The following is a 16,955-nucleotide window of genomic DNA, read 5'->3' as shown; positions in this document are numbered from 1 at the left end:
AGAGAACTTATGGTTTTCAATAACCATCAACCTTTCATAGTATTATGGATCTTGAGCTCTGGAGAAGAAATTATCCATCTCCTCTTCTTCCAATGCCGGCCTTAGTTTTGCAGCTTTCGATCTCCACTGAGTAGCATACTCGATGAAAGTCTCAGTTGGCTTCTTCTTGAGATTCTGGATATAGAAGACATTTGGTGCATTCTCTGTATTAAACCTGAATTGATCCATGAAATCTGATGCCATGTTTACCCAACTAACCCATTTCTTTGGATTTTGACTGATGCACCAAGATAGGGCGTCTCTAGTGAGGCTCCTCACGAACAGTTTCATGCGAATCCTTTTATCTTTTCCAACTCCTACGAGCTTGTCACATTATGTCCTTAGATGCACCTTTGGGTCACCTGTTCCGTCAAACATCTCGAACTTAGGAGGTTTGTAACCCTCTGGCAGTTCTACGTTCGGCTGAATGCACAGATTCTCATAGTTTAATCCCTCAATGCCTTTACCCCCTTCGACACCTTGGACTCGACTTGTGAGCTTCTTAAGTTCTTCTGCCATATTCTTGATGAGCAGGTCTTTTTTGGCGGATTCAAGTATGTATAGGGTTCGTTGTGGAGTGTGGGTAAGGTTTCCACATATATGGGGTTGCTTTGATGGACTCCAAGTATTTGGGTGTAGTGGTGGTCGTTGGTTAAATTTTGAGGGTCGGGAATAGGTTGTGGTGCGTTCTGAGGAGTATGATAGTTAGTAGTTTATGGATACTGGGTTGGTTGATAATGATGTTGTGGAGGAGTTGGTACTGGTGGAGGATTGGGATTTTGAGGCGGTGTGACATATTGGTGAGGTGCGGGAGGATTTTGTGGATGCCGGTTCGGTGTATTTTGGGGAGGTGTTGGGTTTTTGGTGTTCTGTTGGTTGTTGTCGGGGACGTTCAAGGTGAGGGAGAGGTTTGCCAAGTTCCGGACCTGCTCAAGTTCTCCTTGTAACTCTAGTATCTTTTGCTCTAGTCGCAAAACCAAGTCATTTGGTGCTGGAGTGCTTCGACCATCTGAAGTTTCAGCATTGTCTTCATGTGTGGCATTGTCTTTCCTGATATTGCTTGTATCGTCCATTCTGGCCTTTCCTTTGCTCTTAGGATCATTTGGAGGAGGAGGAGGTGGAGGACCTCTTGATCTGGTATGATATGCTGATGATGCCAGTATGCACGAACCAACCTTAGGGGATGGGAATAAACAAATCAAGAAAAGAAGAAAACAAAAAGGTAAACAAGTCAGTAAGGAGTATTAAAAAGGTTGTTTACAGTATTTAAACACATATTGCGGAGTTATAAATTTGCGTCCTAACTTGGGGACCTCATTGTGCCTGAGGTAGGCCTAAGAGACATACAGGTTTGGAGAAAATTGATGCCAATAATTGCGTCATTTCATTAATGTGATAAATAAACCAATATTTACTAAAACGACAATAATTACAAAGAATTACTAATGGCATTTGCCTTATTACAACCAAAGCCTAAAATGAGTATAGAAAGCAAGTAAAACATAATTCCTAATCTATTTGGTCCTAGAGGGACCTTCTCCATGCTTGGACTTCTTTAATCCATCGATCAAATTCCCAAGTCGCGCATATCCAGCGATAGATTTTTCACCAATCCAGCAGTAGTGGTGGGATGTTTTAGACCATGCCTAACCTAGGAGCTTCGTGTTTCATTTTTTGCAAACAAATAAAGTTAGCACTTTCCCCCTCCAGATTTGGATATTTACACGTTAATGATCAACATATTGGCATGTTTTTCTCCAAATGATGCACAGATAGTGATTGTGTCCATTGGGATTAAGGAAACCTCGGCGGACTTTGGACAAGGTTTGTCTTAGTGAGTTATTGCGCGGACAACGTTCTAACTCATACTAGTTTTAGACATGATGCATGCACAGTTGATTTTAGAATGGGGTTTCTAGGAGAGTCCAGACTGGTACCCTCAAGTGGACAACTTGAGAGGGAAAGACACGGAACCATCGATTGCACCACTGATCGACTAGTTTTACCGCAAATAAGCCTTTCCAAATTTAAAGGGTGATTATAGGAAGAGCACGGACACTCATCAAGCGCCGCTATGGTACCAATACGCACGAGTGGAATATGATGTGGTTTTTGCATATTGAAAGCAATAAATGCGTTATTGAATGAACGTAAAGACATAAGAGAAAGAAAAATATGGAAGAAGTTAGTCCGCGTAATGAAAGAATTGTAATAAAGCAAATAAAGGGGTAAGGGTCAGGGAGAGGTATGATAAAACACATGTTGTAATTAAATTAAACGAAGAGTTGCATATGAGTTCATATGAAGGGGAAATGGGGAAAAGGATATGCACGTAGCAATAAAAGGGAAAATGGGAGCGGGAGATTCAGGTAACAGCAAGATAACAAAGATACGCTTATCAGGGAAGACTAATTCACAAGTTCATTTATGGTAAGAGCCTAAAAATAGCTCCAGCAGAATCGCCATGCTGTCGCGCCCCTTTTTCTCGCAAAATTGGGTTTCGACACGTGACAATTCTTTTAAGGAGGGTTTTAAAAGAAAGAGCCGCCACCTAACGGATTAAGGTGCGTTAGGGCACTTATTTGCAGATAACTCTAATTAACCAGTTTGCGTCACCAAAGAACGGGTAAGGGCTCGAAATTACCTCGAAGAGAAGGTGTTAGGCACTCTTTGAGGTCCACAACTATGGGTCCTGGCCAAACTTATTATATGAATTAGTCTATGTGATCAAAGATAAGAAAAACAAGGAATTTGGGAAGTTCATCATTAAACACAGATAATTGATTGCAAGGCAAGGTAGGGGGTTCCTACATATTTTAGCCTAAAGGATCACCTCGTGCAGTATAAATAATACTTCGTAACTCCCTCAAGATGGGGTGTTACTCATATTATTCAGCGGGCACAGACTATCATCTCCTGCTACCCGATTACTATCTTTAAGTTGTTACCTAAAGCGCACTAGTTGATTCTAACTCGTGCCTTATGCGTGCACTACCCGTCCCATGCCTATGGTCCAGGAGGGTTTGGACCTCTATTTAGGTAGTACTAGACTTCAACTTTGGCTGCTCAAAATGATAAAAACTAATCTACATGCAAAACAAGATGGACTGCATATAAAAGCAGTTAAGGGCTCAAGTTAGCCTCCACACATTGACAATGAATGCACGCAAACACATTCATCATTTTGACAGTTGCAAATTTTGGACTAATTGAAGTTATTGAATCCTATAGGCATGATCTCTATGTGATTCTGGATTTTAATGGGCAGGGAGTTTCATATATAGAAGCCAATTTCTTAATGCAATTTCTGAAAGACTACGTCGTTGCCTACTGATTATACATTGTGAGCAGTTAAACCTATAGGCATGATATCTAGGTGATTTATGCAATTGTAGACAGTGGCAGGTCACAGAATTAGATCTAGAATTATTTATTGAATCCTATAGGCATGTTTTCTAGTGAGAGTGATAACGTAGTGTTTGGAAAACATATGAACAAACGGGAAGAAACGATAATTAAACTGATTCAAACCTATAGGCATGCTTTATACAGTTTGATTTGATTTTAGATCCTATAGGCATGATTTCTAGCGAGGGTAACAGCATAATAAATGATTGAACAGATTCAGGCGTGCATTCTCCAGGTTTAAAAAATTCTTTAGGCATGATTTCTATAATCTGACCGAAACAGTATGTAAGCAGGAATTCATACACATATTGGATCATACTGTTTCTATAGGCATGTCTCTAACAGAACAAAATTGAACCAAAAGTTGATCCTATGGACATGGTTACTAGCATATAATGGCTAAACATAATAGGATACCTATAGGAATGATTTCTAACACAAAAAATTCAACAACATAGCATTAATCCTATAGGCAGGATTTCTACCCCACTTTATAGCAAATAATAAAATACGAACCCTGTCCCATTTTTTACTAATACCCCAAAATTGTTATTACAAATAATTATTACAGATCAGAATTTAATGAATGTATTACAAAATAAGTAATTATAGGGAGCCTATAGCAGGCCCAAATACGCCTGGACAAACCAGGCCTTCAACTCACAACATCTCCAAAGCCCATGTTCATAGGTACAACATGACCAGTGATGAGTGATTCACCCATATTTCAAGGATAAGCATACAGGACCCAAATCTCTAGTGTGTCAGAGTTTCCAAGGGCTTCGAGAACCTAGGGCAGTGCTCACACCAGAGAAACTTATCAGAAACAGCTCAAGGAAGACTATGGGCCAAATCCTAGTGTGTCAGAGTTCACAAGGGTCTTATATGGACCCCGAGCAGTACTCACACTAGGGAGGTCAAGGACAAAACCTCAATAGCCTTGGCTTTCAACCGGCTAAGAATGAAGATTCAGAATAGCATATGTGACAAATAAGAAAGAGAGGGCAATGGTTAAGGGACAGAATTTGAAAAAGATATACTTAGTTTTAGGAAGCAGACATAGCAAAGTTTAAAAAAAACACATAGCAGTTAAGCAGAAGGTCAGCAAGACTTAGAAACAGGTTTAACATTTAGCAAAAACAATACATAGGCAGAATCATATTGAAACAGCTAGGGAGAATTAAGTTTGTAGGATTTACAAAGATTGTTATACACAGATGCATAATACCAAACAAGTTAGAACGTAAAATGTCTAATTCATGCTAAGTATATATCCCAGTGTCAAAAGAAAGCTAGAAAAATAGCATTTAGACATGATAGGAAAACCCAGATTTGATAACTACCCTAGAAATGGAGGAACATGGAATCAAGTAATCACTGAAGGAACATGGAATCAAGTGAGTCAAAGACATGCTGAGAGACATATTAACAGGGAAGCAAGTCACAAATTATTACAAATGTGAAGCAGTCATTGCAGGAACTCAAAGTAGAGTAGGAAAACAGACTCAGGTTGATCAGTAATCTAGACATTCAGGTATTGACCAGTTGACTAATATAAACTTAACAAATTTAAGGCAAGTGCAAGACGAACAAAGTTGCATATAGGTAGATAAACAAACTTAAGAGGGTTTTGGTCTAGCGTGAACAATCTTAGAATTAGCAGCATTAGGAGGAAACAAAGGCCCAAAAGACCAAGACATATACAACTTAACAAAGATAATGCCTAAACATTACTCGTATGCACATTGGATTATGGATTCGTGAAGAATAACATATATAAATCAGGGATATGTAAGAATGCAAGTGCATAAGTTTAAGTAACTCATCAGTTACACGAGAAATGCAAGAAAAAAGCACAAAAACCACAGTGTTCTGAATCGTCAATGAAGAGCAAAAGCCAGAAAATTAATGGCCTTGGTTTTCAACCGACCAAGACCACAAATGAGAAATAACAATGTAATATTGAGAGCTAGTGAGATTATAATGATTTTCAAGTTTGTCCTAAAAGGGAATGGGGGAGGAGTTTAAATAGTACTGAAATTGAACACACAAACATGGCAATAATTAGTCAAAATACTAGAAAGGAAAGCACTTGACAGTTAATAAGAAAGGAAAAGTTTGAAACCCTAATTTTGGCAAAATATACAAAATCGGCAGGAATAACAAGCAAAGAGATGCATATAGATATATAGACAGAGATTTTAACAAAATAATTAAAGGATCGAACTAGATTTGGTTCGATTTTGAAGAATCAAAAACCCCAAATTTAGGGAAAGTAAAAATTAGCAGAAATAATAAGCAAAGGGTCACAATAAGATGCATGTAGACATATAGACAATCATATTAACAAAATAATTAAAGAATCAAACCAGATTTGATTAGATCTAGAAAGATCTGAAACCTTAGTTTTAGGGCAAGTAGGAAAAATCACAAAGATACTCATAGATTCATGGAAATCCATACCATAATAGAGCAACAAAGACGGAAAAAGGTCTAGAAGTTGAACCATTTAGGTTCGAGGTTGAAGAGATTCGCTTGCCATGTATAGGCAAGTGGTATATAGAAAGTCCCAGTACCAAAGAGAGGTGAGATATGGTAAGAACCCACTAGGGAATCCCATGTCTAGTGGGATTAGGGGAGACGGCTAGGTTTTAGGGCAGAGAAGAGAAGAGAGGATTTAGGGGCAGCAGGCCCGTGAGAATGATTGGGGTTAAGGGGGTTTTGGTTAATTAAAACGGGGCAGGTGTAATGTGGACCGTTGATGATTAAAAGAGGGTTCTAGGTCGGGTAGTTTAATTGGGTAAGGATAATTGGGCTGGTGTAAGGGTGTGGGTTTGGGTCCGAAATTGGTTGCAATTGGAGGCCAAATTTTATATACCCAATTAAATTAGTATATAATTTGTAAAATAATAAAAATATCATTTGTGCATAAAAATAAATAAAATAGTTATTTAACACTACAAAGTAAAAAGATTATTTGGCATAAATAAAGTAATTATAAATACATATAGGCTATCATTGCAAATGTGCAGTTTTAGCCTTTAAAATTGCAAATATAATTATGATAAATATGCAAAAATTATTTAAAACCTGATATGGATGTAAATGATGAAATTAGGTGATAAAATCGTTATAAAATAATTTGTAATGAGTATTTATATAATAAAAATGCAGGAATAAATTGATTTAAAGCCTTAAAAAAGTATAAAAAATTATGAAAAATGCTTGTATATGTTTATAAATCAGGTGATGGTACACGTGCACAATTCTGAAGGTGTATATATATATATATATATATATATATGTATGTATTTTAAAAATATGAGGGAAAGATTGGGTATCAGCAGCAAGTGACGAACGTTGACCTCGAACCGGCCAATTCTGCGTACTTCGCTAGCATCAGAATACTTTATACAAATAAGGGGAGAGCTGCGTCGGGCAGACATTATAAAATCGGCATAACTCTTCCGCTAATGGGGGGATAGGAAAAGAATAACCAATTAAGAATGGGTAAACGTAGAAAGTACAGTATCCGGGTCGGTGAACCTCTACGATGTCGCCTCCGGCCGAAGTAATTTTGACGTGAGTAGGAATGCGATGTTCAGACCGAAGGTCGGTTATCTGAGGCGGTCCCGTCTCAGAAAGCTTCTGAGCAGGTGCAGGAGCAGGTTCCTTTGGGAAGTCATGTCTGACCAAAGGATTCTTGGGGACTACCTCCTCCACAGTAGGGAACCTGTCATCATCTTCAATCATGAATTCCTCACCACCGGGAGGAAGAGCTACCGATAAAGGAGTGGCATCGGAGACCTCGTCATGAATATGAGGGGATTTTGACATATTTCCGTAGAAAACGTACGCAACAAATTCTGAAGAAGGTATTGATTGGGTGAGAAGTCAGGCATTAGAATTGAAGAAGCTGCAAGGAATTGAAAGCAGAAATCGGAGAAGAAGATCAAAGAAAAGCAGTGCACAGGCGAAATGAGAAATGATGAAAATTTTCGAAAATGAAGCCCTCCCCCTATATATTTAAAGGGTTGGGTGGCACCAGAATCGAAGTAGTAGACCGTCAATGGCACCGAAATCGAAATGACAGAAGCACAGACATTGCATCGGGAAGACGCGTAATGATGACGCACGTGGCCATGACGTCACCCCATGTTAGCCACACCAATCGCAGCCTTGCTGGCCACGTTGCTTTTTCGACCTCAGTCGTTTGGATTTAATCAACACGACCAAATTTCTTCAAAACGGACATAGACCGGGTCCGTTTATCGAGGACGTGTAAGATCACTACCTCAACAAGCGGAGGGACTAACTGTATTGGTCTAAATTTGGACGGCTTTATAACTACAGATAAACAGGGTCGAGGACGAGGTTGACTACGGTATAATAGCGAGGAGTTGTCTTCAGAAGGATTATCGCTAAGGACGAGCAAATAGAGTAAAGAAGTAACGGTAGAATAGATTTAGAAATAGACATAAGAAATATTCCTTTGGATATTCCTTATGTTGTACTCTTTAGGGTTCCTTAGGGATATCCCTTATAAATAGGAAGAGATAGAGAACAAAAGGGGGATCTTCACTTCTTGATAAGAGAACTTTGTAAAGAGTTGACTGAAAAGAATATACAAATCTTGTCTTGCTCACTGATTCTATAACTTTACACACGTTATTCATTCTTTGTTCACAAGATCCAAAGATTCCTTATCCATCTTCATTTATCTTAGTCCCACGTTGCTGTCAGGAGGGAGAATCAACAAAACCATCTAACATTTGGGTGATAAATTCCTCTTTATTACATTTATTACCGTTGCCCATATTTATTGCATGTTCTTATTACAACATTCATTGATAATCATTGAACACGTGTCTTATCTTTATTATTCTTAAACGTGATCTCATTCCACGGATCTGTTCAAGTTTTTGTCTAGATCGTATTATATTTAATTAGAATTCCTCCTCTATCTTATTATTAATTAGTTTAACAAAAAATTTAACACATTTTGATCAAACATACTTGTAATTAATTACCTTTTGAAACAAACATTATTTCGTGTCCAGTATCAGGGAACTGTAACAGTATCAATTTACTTTCTTAATGCTTATTTTGTGAAAATTAAAATAGGTCTATTTAAGTGCTTTACGGATGATCTAGAACTTTTTCGTTTACCCCTCATTACTCTGTTTCTTAGAATAGGTAGCTGCTAATTTTATACGAAGTGGTGTTACAGGCCAACCACTAATGATTTTTTTTTTTGGTTTCCCACCCGATGTCCGGTACCCACATTGGAGCCCGACTATATCCGGATTCACACCGTGTAGGGCCCCATTCGGGGAAAAGCGCTCCCTACCAAGGATTTTTTCATACCCAGGGCTCGAACTCGGGACCTCTGGTTAAGGGAAGAGCAGCCCCATCCGCTGCACCACATCTTTTGGTGGTGATAATTTTTCTTTATCTACTGTGAATTAGAAATATTTGGAGGTCATTGAAAGGCCATTGACTGAAAATTAACCTTTTCTTTTTGCTGGCAAAAACAGCCCAGTGTGTCGCATTCTCTATCTGCCCAAATGGTAGCACCAAATTAGATGGTATTACTAAATTTTGATCATTATGGTCACGCAATGTCGGATTCGGGATTTGAACTTTATAGATGTGTATTCGATATTTTATTATGTCTCATCAAATATTATGGGTTCAAAATCTGTTACATACTTGTACTTATTTAGTATATTTTTTAATACATACAAAATCTAAGTTAAAATTATTGAGTTTGAATGAACTTATCTACTTCACTATATGAGCGCATGTGGTCACATATCAACTGATGTTATGATGCTATAACAAGGTAAATAGTAATTTCATGCCAACCCAAATTAAATACAAAAACTTCTGCATTTGTGATTGAATGCAGCCCAGCCTATTCTTTTATTTTAGGAGTTCATTACTTTTGGATATTGTCTCAGACAGTCATGTATACAAATATTTTAAGCGAAAATTGCTATACTTTATCCCAAATATACTTGAGGGTTTATTTATGTTTTCTCTCGATAATTTTCCTCTCTATGTCTAGTGGATTGGATTTATGTCACGACCCAAGCCATGACACATATTGTCCCCCTTTAGGTCAAGACCTGGATGGATTTGTCTTTTGGGCTACATTATCTCGAGCCTCAAAAGCGCTCGTAACATGTGAATTTGTGTCATGTCTTATAAAGCTCTTCAATTTCCTCTCACATTCTGATGTACGATTCGCCTAAGGTGAAATGTGCACGACCTCTTCAGAAGCTTACCAGTTAAACCTATAGACATGATATCTAGGTGATTTATGCAATTGTAGACAGTGGCAGGTCACAGACTTAGATCTAGAATTATTTATTGAATCCTATAGGCATGTTTCCTAGTGAGAGTGACAACGTAGTGTTTGGAAAACTTAAGAATAAACGGCCAGAAACGATAATTAAACTGATTCAAACCTATAGGCATGCTTTATACAGTTTGATTTGATTTTAGATCCTATAGGCATGATTTCTAGCGAGGGTAACAGCATAATAAACGATTGAACAGATTCAGGCGTGCATTCTCCAGGTTTAAAAAATCCTATAGGCATGATTTCTATAATCTGAACGAAACAGTATGTAAGCAGGAATTCATACACATATTGGATCATACTGTTTCTATAGGCATGGTCTGTAACAGAACAAAATTGAACCAAACGTTGAGCCTATGGACATGGTTGCTAGCATATAATGGCTAAACATAATAGGATACCTATAGGAATGATTTCTAACACAAAAAATTCAACAACGTAGCATTAATCCTATAGGCAGGATTTCTACCCCACTTTATAGCAAATAATAAAATACGAACCCTGTCCCATTTTTTACTAATACCCCAGAGTTGTTATTACAAATAATTATTACATACCAGAATTTAATGAATGAATTACAAAATAAGTAATTATAGGGATCCTATAGCAGGCCCAAATACACCTGGACAAACCAGGCCTTCAACTCACAACATCTCCAAAGCTCATGTTCATAGGTACAACATGACCAGTGATGAGTGATTCACCCATATTTCAAGGATAAGCATACAGAACCCAAATCTCTAGTGTGTCAGAGTTTCCAAGGGCTTCGAGAACCTAGGGCAGTGCTCACACTAGAGAAACTTATCAGAAACAGCTTAAGGAAGACTATGGGCCAAATCCTAGTGTGTCAAAGTTCACAAGGGTCTTATATGGACCCCGAGCAGTGCTCACACTAGGGAGGTCAAGGACAAAACCTAATAGCCTTGGCTTTCAGCCGGCTAAGAATGAAGATTCAGAATAGCATACGTGGCAAATGAGAAAGAGTGGGCAATGGTTAAGGGACAGAATTTGAAAAAGATGTACTTAGTTTTAGGAAGCAGACATAGCAAAGTTTAAAAAAAAACACTGAGCAGTTGAGCAGAAGATCAGCAAGACTTAGAAACAGGTTTAACGTTTAGCAAAAACAATACATAGGCAGAATCATATTGAAATAGCTAGGGAGAATTAAGTTTGTAGGATTTACAAAGATTGTTATACACAGATGCATAATACCAAACAAGTTAGAACGTAAAATGTCTAATTCATGCTAAGTATATATCCCAGTGTCAAAAGAAAGCTAGAAAAATAGCATTTAGACATGATAGGAAAACCCAAATTTGATAACTACCCTAGAGTCAAGTAATCACTGAAGGAACATGGAATCAAGTGAGTCAAAGACATGCTGAGAGACATATTAACAGGGAAGCAAGTCACAAATTATTACAAATGTGAAGCAGTCATTGCAGGAACTCAAAGTAGAGTAGGAAAACAGACTCAGGTTGATCAGTAATCTAGACATTCAGGTATTGACCAGTTGACTAATATAAACTTAACAAATTTAAGGCAAGTGCAAGACGAACAAAGTTGCATAAAGGTAGATAAACAAACTTAAGAGGGTTTAGGTCTGGCGTGAACAATCTTAGAATTAGCAGCATTAGGAGGAAACAAAGGCCCAAAAGACCAAGACATATACAACTTAACAAAGATAATGCCTAAACATTACTCGTATGCACATTGGATTATGGATTCGTGAAGAATAACATATATAAATCAGGGATATGTAAGAATGCAAGTGCAGAAGTTTAAGTAACTCATCAGTTACACGAGAAATGCAAGAAAAAAGCACAAAAACCACAGTGTTCTGAATCGTCGATGAAGAGCAAAAGCCAGAAAATTTATGGCTTGGTTTTCAGCCGACCAAGACCACAGAATGAGAAATAACAATGTAATATTAAGAGCTAGTGAGATTATAATGATTTTCAAGTCTGTCCTAAAAGGGAATGGGGGAGGAGTTTAAATAGTACTGAAATTGAACACACAAATATGGCAATAATTAGTCAAAATACTAGAAAGGAAAGCACTTGACAGTTAATAAGAAAAGAAAAGTTTGAAACCCTAATTTTGGCAAAATATACAAAATCAGCAGGAATAACAAGCAAAGAGATGCATATAGACAGAGATTTTAACAAAATAATTAAAGGATCGAACCAGATTTGGTTCGATTTTGAAGAATCAAAAACCCCAAATTTAGGGTAAGTAAAAAATAGTAGAAATAATAAGCAAAGGGTCATAATAAGATGCATGTAGACATATAGATGGAAATATTAACAAAATAATTAAAGAATTAAACCAGATTTGATTAGATCTAGAAAGATCTGAAACCTTAGTTTTAGGGTAAGTAGAAAAAATCACAAAGATACTCATAGATTCATGGAAATCCATACCATAATAGAGCAAGAAAGACGAAAAAAGGTCTAGAAGTTGAACCATTTAGGTTCGAGGTTGAAGAGATTCGCTTGCCATGTATAGGCAAGTGGTATATAGAAAGTCCCAGTACCAAAGAGAGGTGAGGTATGGTAAGAACCCACTAGGGAATCCCATGTCTAGTGGGATTAGGGGAGACGGCTAGGTTTTAGGGCAGAGAAGAGAAGAGAGGATTTAGGGGCAGCAGGCCGGTGAGAATGATTGGGGTTAAGGGGGTTTTGGATAATTAAAACGGGCAGGTGTAATGTGGACCGTTGATCTCTGAGATCAACGGTCATGATTAAAAGGGGGTTCTAGGTCGGGTAGTTTAATTGGGCAAGGCTAATTGGACTGGTGTAAGGGTGTGGGTTTGGGTCCGAAATTGGTTGCAATTGGAGGCCAAATTTTATATACCCAAATTAAATTAGTATATAATTTATAAAAAAATAATAAATAAATAATAAAAATATCATTTATGCATAAAAATAAATAAAAATAGTTATTTAACACTACAAAGTAAAAAGATTATTTGGCATAAATAAAGTAATTATAAATACATATAGGCTATCATTGCAAATGTGCAGTTTTAGCCTTTAAAATTGCAAATATAAATATGCAAAAATTATTTAAAACCTGATATGGATGTAAATGATGAAAATAGGTGATAAAATCGTTATAAAATAATTTGTAATGAGTATTTATATAATAAAAATGCAGGAATAAATTGATTTAAAACCTTAAAAAAGTATAGAAAATTATGAAAAATGCTTGTATATGTTTATAAATCAGGTGATGGTACACGTGCACAATTCTGAAGGTGTATATATATATGTGTGTGTGTGTGTGTGTGTGTATGTGTGTGTGTGTGTGTATGTATTTAAAAAATATGAGGGAAAGATTGGGTATCAGCAGCAAGTGACGAACGTTGACCTCGAACCGGCTAATTCTGCGTGCCAATTCTGTGTACTTCGCTAGCATCAGAATACTTTATACAAATAAGGGGAGAGCTGCGTCGGGCAGACGTTATAAAATCGGCATAACTCTTCCGCTAATGGGGGGATAGGAAAAGAATAACCAATTAAGAATGGGTAAACGTAGAAAGCACAGTATCCGGGTCGGTGAACCCCTACGATGTTGCCCCCGGCCGAAATAATTTTGACGCGAGGAGGAATGCGATGTTCAGACCGAAGGTCGGTTATCTGAGGCGGTCCCGTCTCAAAAAGCTTCTGAGCAGGTGCAGGAGCAGGTTCCTTTGGGAAGTCATGTCTGACCAAAGGATTCTTGGGGACTACCTCCTCCACAGTGGGGAACCTGTCATCATCTTCAATCATGAATTCCTCACCACGGGGAGGAAGAGCTACCGATAAAGGAGTGGCATCGGAGACCTCGTCATGAATATGAGGGGATTTTGACATATTTCCGTAGAAAACGTACGCAACAAATTCTGAAGAAGGTATTGATTGGGTGAGAAGTCAGGCATTAGAATTGATGAAGCTGCAAGGAATTGAAAGCAGAAATCGGAGAAGAAGATCAAAGAAGAGCAGTGCACAGGCGAAATGAGAAATGATGAAAATTTTCAAAAATGAAGCCCCCCCCCTATATATTTATAGGGTTGGGTGGCACCAGAATCGAAGCAGCAGACCGTCAATGGCACCAAAATAGAAACGACAAAAGCACAGACATTGCATCGGGAAGACGCGTAATGATGACGCACGTGGCCATGACGTCACCCCATGTTAGCCACACCAACCGCAGCCTCGCTGGCCATGTCGCTTTTTCGACCTCGGCCGTTTCGATTTAATCAACACAACCAAATTTCTTCTAAACGGACATAGACCGGGTCCGTTTATCGAGGACGTGCAAGATCACTACCTCAACAAGCGGAGGGACTAATTGTATTGATCTAAATTTGGACGGCTTGATAACTGCAGATAAACAGGGTCGAGGACGAGGTTGACTGCGGCATAATAGCGAGGAGTTGTCTTCAGAAGGATTATCGCTAAGGACGAGCAAATGGAGTAAATAAGTAGCGGTAGGATAGATTTAGAAATAGACATAAGGAATATTCCTTTAGATATTCCTTATGTTGTACTTTTTAGGGTTCCTTAGGGATATCCCTTATAAATAGGAAGAGATAGAGAACAAAAGGGGGATCTTCACTTCTTGATAAGAGCACTTTGTAAAGAGTTGACTGAAAAGAATATACAAATATTGTCTTGCTCACTGATTATATAACTTTACACACGTTATTCATTCTTTGTTCACAAGATCCAAAAATTCCTTATCCATCTTCATTTATCTTAGTCCCACGTTGCTGTCAGGAGGGAGAATCAACAAAACCATCTAACATTTGGGTGATAAATTCCTCTTTATTACATTTATTACCGTTGTCCATATTTATTGCATGTTCTTATTACAACATTCATTGATAATCATTGAACACGTGTCTGATCTTTATTATTCTTAAACGTGGTCTCATTCCACGGATCTGTTCAAGTTTTTGTCTAGATCGTATTATATTTAATTAGAATTCCTCCTCTATCTTATTATTAATTAGTTTAACAAAAGATTTAATATATTTTGATCAAACATACTAGTAATTAATTACCTTTTGAAACAAACATTATTTCGTGTCCAGTATCAGGGAACTGTAACAGTATCAATTTACTTTCTTAATGCTTATTTTGTGAAAATTAAAATAGGTCTATTCAAGTGCTTTATGGATGATCTAGAACTTTTTCGTTTACCCCTCATTACTCTGTTTCTTAGAACAGGTAGCTGCTAATTTTATAAGAAGTGGTGTTACAGGCCAACCACTAATGATATTTTTTTTTTGATTTCCCACACGATGTCCGGTACCCACATTGGAGCCCGACTATATTCGGATTCGCACCGCGTAGGGCCCTATTCGGGGGAAAGCGATCCCTACCAAGGATTTTTCCATACCCAGGGCTCGAACTCGGGACCTCTGGTTAAGGGAAGAGCGGCCCCATCCGCTGCACCACATCTTTTGGTGGTGATAATTTTTCTTTATCTACTGTGAATTAGAAATATTTGGAGGTCATTGAAAGGCCATTGACTGAAAATTAACCTTTTCTTTTTGCTGGCAAAAACAGCCCAGTGTGTCGCATTCTCTATCTGCCCAAATGGTAGCACCAAATTAGATGGTATTACTAAATTTTGATCATTATGGTCACGCAATGTCGGATTCGGGATTTGAACTTTATAGATGTGTATTCGATATTTTATTATGTCTCATCAAATATTATGGGTTCAAAATCTGTTACATACTTGTACTTATTTAGTATATTTTTTAATACATACAAAATCTAAGTTAAAATTATTGAGTTTGAATGAACTTATCTACTTCACTATATGAGCGCATGTGGTCACATATCAACTGATGTTATGATGCTATAACAAGGTAAATAGTAATTTCATGCCAACCCAAATTAAATACAAAAACTTCTGCATTTGTGATTGAATGCAGCCCAGCCTATTCTTTTATTTTAGGAGTTCATTACTTTTGGATATTGTCTCAGACAGTCATGTATACAAATATTTTAAGCGAAAATTGCTATACTTTATCCCAAATATACTTGAGGGTTTATTTATGTTTTCTCTCGATAATTTTCCTCTCTATGTCTAGTGGATTGGATTTATGTCACGACCCAAGCCATGACACATATTGTCCCCCTTTAGGTCAAGACCTGGATGGATTTGTCTTTTGGGCTACATTATCTCGAGCCTCAAAAGCGCGCGTAACATGTGAATTTGTGTCATGTCTTATAAAGCTCTTCAATTTCCTCTCACATTCTGATGTACGATTCGCCTAAGGTGAAATGTGCACGACCTCTTCAGAAGTTTGCCAGCCTAGAAGCCTCCCAGTCGTGCTTGACCCGCCCTCATCACCCCACCCTCGTCATGGGCATCACAAATTACTTGATGTAGCTGTACTTTTAATCACCCAAAAAAATTATTGTACATGAAATTACTCTGCCATTTTTCTAACATGTATACTGATGATAGGCTATGATTACGTATTTTAGCCGCTTATTACACTCTAATTTACTGCACTTTAATTGAGTTTGAGCTTTAATCGCTAGTGTTTTGCTAAATGTGTGTTTTATGCCTTGTAGGAGTGATTTCGATCTTTGTAGATCTTATGGAATAAATTCAAGCTATTCTGGAGCTTTGAATTCTGAGTAGAAGCCCAAGTATTAAGTTGGGATCGTGTTCGGGGATCAACGGATGATAGTGCACTTTAAGAACGAAACGAAGAATCGAGTAGGGATACTGCGCATTGTCCAGTAAAATGCACATAACTTTTCGCTCAGAAATCCGTTTGGGCTTTATAATATATCGTTGGAAAGCTATTTAAAAGGGCTACAACTTTCGTGTTTTACAATTTTCAAAATTTCCATATCCGCGCCGCCTGGGGCGCCGCTTAGCACACTGCGGCTGTGTAAATTGCTGCTGCCCTCAAATTGCATGCTCTCTGAAGTTCCCCACAAGCATACAGCGTGGCGCGTTGCCCCATACGGCGCACCTATGCAATTTTTACAGAGTTATTTTCCTATTTTGTGCGGGAGAAGGTGTTTTGCTCTGGGCCCGACGCTGCCCGACGCTACATGATAAAAATACATGTAAAAACGTTATTTTTTAACTTTTGACAAACTTTTGACCTAGCGAGAGCACA

The sequence above is a fragment of the Nicotiana attenuata genome, unplaced genomic scaffold (genome assembly GCF_001879085.1).
Source record: "Nicotiana attenuata strain UT unplaced genomic scaffold, NIATTr2, whole genome shotgun sequence".
NCBI classification, from domain to species: domain Eukaryota; kingdom Viridiplantae; phylum Streptophyta; class Magnoliopsida; order Solanales; family Solanaceae; genus Nicotiana; species Nicotiana attenuata.
The sequence above is the reverse complement of the archived record's forward strand: the minus strand, read 5'-3'. Positions refer to the sequence as shown.